Below are 6,550 nucleotides of genomic sequence, written 5' to 3'. Positions count from 1 at the left end.
TGGATGTGAGTGGGTATGTACAAATGTGTGTGTCTGTGTGTGTATGTGCATATGTATGCTAGTCTGTGTGCGTGCGTGTGCGTGCATGCGTGCGTGAGTGTGTGTGTGTGTCTGTGTGTGTGTTTGTTTGTGTGTGTGCGTGTGTGTGTCTATGTGTGTGAGTGTGTGTGTGCGTGCGTGTGTGTGTCTGTGTGTGTGTTTGTGTGCGTGCGTGCGTGTGTCTGTGTGCGTGTGTCTGTGTGCGTGCGTGTGTCTGTGTGTCTGTGTGTGTGAGTGTGTGCGTGCGTGCGTGTGTCTGTGTGTGTCTGTGTGTGTGAGTGTGTGCGTGTCTGTGTGCGTGCTTGCCTGCGTGTTTACGTGGTCAGCGGAGACAGCGAATAATAAAAGTGGCAGTATCCTTGACCGGTGCCTCGGGGCGGGCGGGGAGAGCCATAGGAGATGTGACAGCAGAGTCTGTTCCCTGTGCGTGCGCGCGCGTGTGTTTGTTTGCCTCCGAAAATGAGACACCAGCGCCGGGGGTTTCAACACACCCCTGTGGGCATGTCCTCCGTCCCGCCGTGGAGTCCCAAACGTGTGTTTACACGGTGGTTTTTTTGCGCCACCCGCGTTCCTGGGCCGATATGAACCGGCTGCTTCCGCGAGGACAAACGACAGAACCCGTCTGCCCCCCGAAGAGTCAGCACAGCCAGCAAAGCATATCCCATATCCACTCTTATGGGAATGCTCCTTTTTTTTAAATTTATTTAATTTTTTTTTTTTTTTTTTTACACACACATTTAAACGAAGAGGAAAATCTGAAGCTCAGAGAGACATTTTTTGAGGAGCAGGTTTCACCCCTTGCACAATCTCTTAGTCGGTAAACAGGGATCATACCTGAAGAATTACAGTGTGTTCCCTGCTCAGAACACGCTCTGGTAAAGAAAATACACTTCAACAGCCCGGTCTATGTCAGTTTTTTGCATCCTCTCTTCTCTCCTTTGAGTCTCCTTCATTCTTTTCTTTCTTTTTTTTTTGCAAGTTGGAAGTATCTCTTCAGCCTATCATTTTACCTGTGACATGCTGTGATATGCAGGAAAGGTGTCCAAGGGTAGCCAGTACAGCCCTCTTAAATGATCCATCTAATTAAGAATGCTTAATCATCTCTTTTTCTCTCAACTCTTCGATAAGGGGGGGAAAAAAAATTGTCCAAAGCTAGATGGAGACGCTGCCCCCTCTGGCCATTGACAGTATTTGCACAACTCTTTGCGCAAGTGTTTCTTTCGGTGGGCGTGCAGTAAAAATTTTCAAGGTGAGTGATGAATTTCTTGAGCTCACTGTATTTGTATGTTGCTGTGTTTTCCAGTTAACGGAAAGAGAAAAAAAACCGAGCTTACAAAAACAGCAGTCTTGTTATTACAACTTGTGAAATGTTTTAGTTAATCAGGCGGGGATTTCAGGCAGTAGCTACAGCATTACGCACAGGGGAGTTTACGCCGAGACTCTGAGTTTAATGTCAGGAGCTGACACTTATAGTACTTTGGCTACCTGCAAAAGAAGAATTATGCAAAGTAAGATTGCTCTGCAGCACCTTTAACTTTATCCAATCTATCTGAAAGAACAAAATACCAGAGGTAGCTAATGTATTTTATTCGATAACAAAACATCAAATCTTGCTTACATAAATCATTTAACATTTTGTTGTGCCCGAAGACTTCCACAGACTTGCAAGAAAAAAAATATCATAAAACTGCTCCTTTTAAAACCTTTAAAATATACTCCTTTTTTTAGATAAAAATCCATTCAGCAGAAATTTATCAGAACAGCGAGGATTTCATTTATCTTTGAATGTAACATTTTTATCTTTCCCAGATACCCAAACCAAGAACATAGCATGTCCATGTTAGGGCAAAAAAAAAACCAAGGACCTTCGCAAAGAAATACTCCCTAATTTAGTCAAGACATACAACAAACATCAGATATCTGTTGTAGGTGTAAAACTGTCCCAGCAACTAAGACTTGAATATGATTACAGTGGGATAATTTAGGAGAGATTAAACAAGTTTAATCTCTCCTGCCACAAAATAATAAGGGTTTGATCATTTACAAAGAAGAAGAAAGAGGAGAGGCATGCAGCTGTTTAAATGTGAGGAAGGTAGAAGAACCGAGCTGAATCTCTCCAGCTACAAAAAAATATAGGAGCTGATCATTTCCAAAGAAGAAGAAAGAGGAGAGGCACGCAGCTGTTTAAATGTGAGGAAGGTAGAAGGAGGTTAAAAGGAGTCAATGGAGGCTAAAGAGACAGCAGGTCTGCCGATGACAGAATGACTGGCCAGGGACTGCAGTTCAGGCCTTCTGGAAACCACATCAAACAGGCTGTGGAGCACAGCCAAGCCGGACGCACACCAACTGTTGCAGAAAGAAAAACGGAGGGGAAAAAAAGAGGAAAAGAGAAAGTGAGAGTGAGTGAGAGAGAAAAAAAAGAGAGTGACAGTGAGGGAAAGAAACAGAGAGAACAAGAGAAAGAGAGAGAGCAAGAAAGATGGAGTGAAAGAAAGAGAGCAAGAGAGAAAGGGTGAGAGGGACAGAGAGATACAGGGAGAGAAAGAGAGGGATGAAGAAGGAGTGAGAGAGACAGAGTGAGAGAGAGACAGAAAGAGAGAGACAGAGCAAGAAGGGAGAAAGGGAGGGGGGAGAAAGAGTGAGAGAAAGAGACAGAGAGAGAGACAGACAGAGAGAGAGAGATAGAGAGAGAGAGAGAGAAAGGGAGGGGGGGAGACAGAGAGAGAGAGAGAGAGAGAAAGGGAGGGGGGGAGACAGAGAGAAAGAGAGAGAGAGAGAGAGAAAGGGAGGGGGGGGAGACAGAGAGAGAGAGAGAGATAGAGAGAGAGAGAAAGGGAGGGGTGGGGGGGGCTGTAGTTATGGGAAACACAAACTGCCCATGCCTCACTGCTCCAATCAATCTGTGAGCGCAATCAATCCAGCGCCCGCGCCCGGGCAGCAGCCACACTCTCTCAGGCCTATCAGAGACGAGCCACTTGTTCAGAGGAGCACCTGACTAATACCCGCCGCAATGTCACTTCTATATTTGTATCCCTCTAATCTCTTCTCCGGGGCTCCAATCTTTTCCACTTTCTTGCAAATTTATCACCAGGCCGAAAGGGCCGGTGCCAGATCCTAAGTGCCTCACCCCTTTAAATTAAACAGTGGCATTTCTGATAAAGTCACTAAATTCCTTATCTCGCCGCCCCGAAGAGTCTTTTAAAGGCAAAGTGTTACTTTTCCTGAACCCGGAGGCTCGCGAAGGCGCGAAAAAAAAAACAAAAAAACAATCCCGTCCCCTCCTTCCCGCTGCGCCCTCTTTCTCTCCCCCCTCCCTCGCGCGGCAGAGAACGCCGGCCGCACGCCCGGAACACCGCGAGGTCGGCGGACATTTCGGAGGGCGGAGGCGAAGGGAGCCGCCTCCTTCCGTCAGCGCCTCTCCCTGCAGTGCCACCGCTTCGCTTCGACGAGAGCCAGGGGTCCTGCCCTTATCTATCGCGGCGTACGACTGAAAAAATAAACACCGCTTTCGCTAATGCAGGAAAAAAAAGAAAAGAGAAAAAAAAGCCTGAATTAAACACAGCTCGCTACCTGCGGGCTCACGTCCGTGTGCGTTCGGTGGGTATTTAACCTGAATCGGAGACAACTGAAAAAAGCCCGTTAAAACCCTCAGTGCTGTATACACCATATCTAGCACATGTTGATTTGAATGTCAATTGAATTTACCTTTCTTTTCGAGGGCCTGTCGTTTGACCGACCCCCCTCGACAGTATGGAACGCGAACGCGATTGGATCTCTTAATGCCGCCCCGGATCGATGAGCGCTAAGGGTACGTCAGAAATTGTTTCCGTCGTCGGGTTGAAAATGATCAAATTAGCCTTCTCTCTTATTTTAGCCGGGGAAACATGACATCACAGGTGTGAGCCAAACCGGTTAAATGCAGAGATATGTTGGCATTTAGTGTAATGACTGTCACTAGTATTTACCAAGGGATATTTCCATTCAGGTTCAGATATTAGGCTGTGGCTGTATTTGCTCATTTCAGGGCTGAGGCAATATGTGTCACGGCAATATTTAGGTTTAGTCAGGGGGACGGCTAATTTGGGACAGAACCGCTGAAGAACACTGCTGTCTGCACCACTGGTGACACACTGAAACTTCTCATCAGGGACTCTGTTTTTTGGTAAAAAGGTTAAGTATTTTTTTAAGTAAAAAAAAAAGAAAAAGTAAAAACTGCTTATTCTTCAAGAGTTGAGGTTCAGGCATTGGTTTCTAATATCCAAATAAATGAAAGTTGCATTGAGAAAAAAAATCACTTAATTAAATATAGTGGGACACTATAAATTTATTTGGCCTGACCTGGAGCAAACTGTCCCCAACAAAACTGAAATTTGGTACAATCAACTACAGTTGGAGAAAACACACACACACACACACACAAACACACTTGGAGTTAGAACATAAAAAGCATTTTCAGTACATTGTAGAATGTGTACAACAAAATGGACTCACTCTAGATAACATAAATCAGCAAAAAAACAGCATCTGGTTTTAAAAAAAATAATATCAATATTATTATTACCTGTGAGCATAGTAGTCTACTCCACACTGTTGGCTGTTCTGTAATTGCTTATTTCTTAATAAAATCAGACCCCCTCCAGGGAAGTGTGCCAAGCCTACAGTTCCAAATCTTACCAAATTGAACACCGACCAGGGGCCAGAGCAGCATAACGGTTCATACGATGGGCCTGTAACTCTTAAGTTATAGGGTAGATCCCCAGGTGGGCCAACTGCTGTTGCACCCTTGAGCAAGGTACTTAACCCGAACTGCTTCAGTAAATATCCAGCTGTACAAACTAACCATGTAAAAGAAGGTAAGCCGAGCAATTTGCTCAGGATAAGCGCATCTGGTAAAAGGGCTAAATGTAGTTGTTTTTTTTGTTTGTTTTTTTTTTTGTTCTTTTTCTGGAGAAACTGAGGTACAGTATCACGCTTAGGGGGCTGCAGCTGTGAAGTACTCGCCCCGGTCCGGACACAGACTCGGAAACACCCCCAAGCCTAAAATCCAAAACCCAGAGAACTGCTTCACACTTCTTGTCAGTGGACATAAGACCTAACACCGGTGCTCAGACTTGTTTCCGTGGCGTTAGGGCAGCGTCTGACCAGGAGCGTGTGATGGTGCTGGAGTTGCGTCAGCTCTCGAAGGCCGGGGGTTATTTTGTTCTCTCCGCAGGCACACGCACACGGTAGCACGGCTTGTCAATAAATTTCTCGTTCACTTGGCTTTCTGTTGGAGATTCATTACCTAATATGGGCCCGCCTGCTTTCTGGGTTATTTTGAGTGTGTGTGATAATGCTCCCGGTCTCAACTCCCGCCCCCCCCCCCCCCCCCCCCCCGCCCCACACCCCCACCCCCCCACACCCTCACCCCCCCCCCTTTATAGATTCCTGTGCGAGCTGGCTGAGGGAGCTGCATATTTGTCAACAACAACACACCAAGTTCAGCGTCGACAATAGCGAGGAGGCCGACGGTCGACTGAACTGCGCCCGCACACTTGGCAGCGTTAATGCCCTTCCCCGTAACTGAAACAACCAGCACAGAGTCAGCACAGAGCTCAATTCAGAGTTGACTACAGTACATATACCCCCCCCCTCCCCCCCTCCCCCCTCCCCACCCCCTCCCCCTCCCCCCTCAAGCTGTCAAGCTCCAATCCACTCAGGATAGTGGGAGGGTGTGTTCAACAGCTAGCTCTAGAATCCCAGAAATGATCCAACTTTCATTAAATAGTACACTAGATATTCCAACTGCCACTCTCTGACAAACAAGCTTTTTTTTTTTTTTTTTCCTTTCGCCTCAGGCATATTATTTTATTTCAAAGACAAATTAGACCGTAAACAGTATTTTCTCGCTGTTCAACTTTTTTATATTTTCCCTATTTCTTGCTAATCTCATTTTCATACAGTCTGATGTGACTTCCCCCCTTTCCAGATCACACCATTGTTTTAATCCTACTCCTTTTTTTTTTTTTTAAAAGAAATAAAGTTGATACAAAATGTTCCTGAGTAGAAGGTCAAAAAAACAATTTTACTAGGGGGGGGGGGCAGATTAAGAAAAGAGCCTGCAAAATGTCCTCCTTTCCCCTTCCTGCTCCTCCTCCACAGAGTTAGGGCGCAGGACGTCTATACCGTGTGGCGCGGGCACAAGACTAAAGTTTGGTGTTTTTAACGCACTTCTCAGTCGATCTCTCAAAGACTGGGAGCACTGCGGCCTTCACCAGACATTATTTTTGAGTCTGAGTTTCCTCGTGTTTGTCCGTGGGCCAGTGATACTTACACAAAGGGACTCCTTGATTATTTAGATTAAGCGGCAGACTGTTTCCAGGGGACGAGCAGAGCGAGATCTCTGATACTCAGCCCTGAGCTGGCAGTTTGCTCAGTGTCTGACCCCTGACCCCTCAGGGGTAATGATGCCTTTCGAGCTTTACCTGACGCATGTAGCCGCAGATCGCAGAGCAAACACGCAGGTGACCAG

General features: G+C 46.2%; 1 long non-coding RNA gene across 1 annotated transcript; it reads right to left on the bottom strand.

Moving 5' to 3' along the window:
* Nucleotides 1-1,003: 1,003 nt before the first annotated feature.
* Nucleotides 1,004-5,397, bottom strand: LOC118208700. Its single transcript, XR_004761618.1, has 2 exons — nt 4,601-5,397; nt 1,004-2,385 (listed from the first exon to the last, which is right to left on the bottom strand). It is a non-coding gene; the product is annotated as an uncharacterized LOC118208700 (long non-coding RNA).
* Between the last annotated feature and the right edge of the window lie 1,153 nt (nt 5,398-6,550).

This window comes from Anguilla anguilla, chromosome 11, assembly GCF_013347855.1.
Source record: "Anguilla anguilla isolate fAngAng1 chromosome 11, fAngAng1.pri, whole genome shotgun sequence".
Taxonomy (NCBI): Eukaryota; Metazoa; Chordata; class Actinopteri; order Anguilliformes; family Anguillidae; genus Anguilla; species Anguilla anguilla.
The sequence above is the reverse complement of the archived record's forward strand: the minus strand, read 5'-3'. Positions and strand labels throughout refer to the sequence as shown.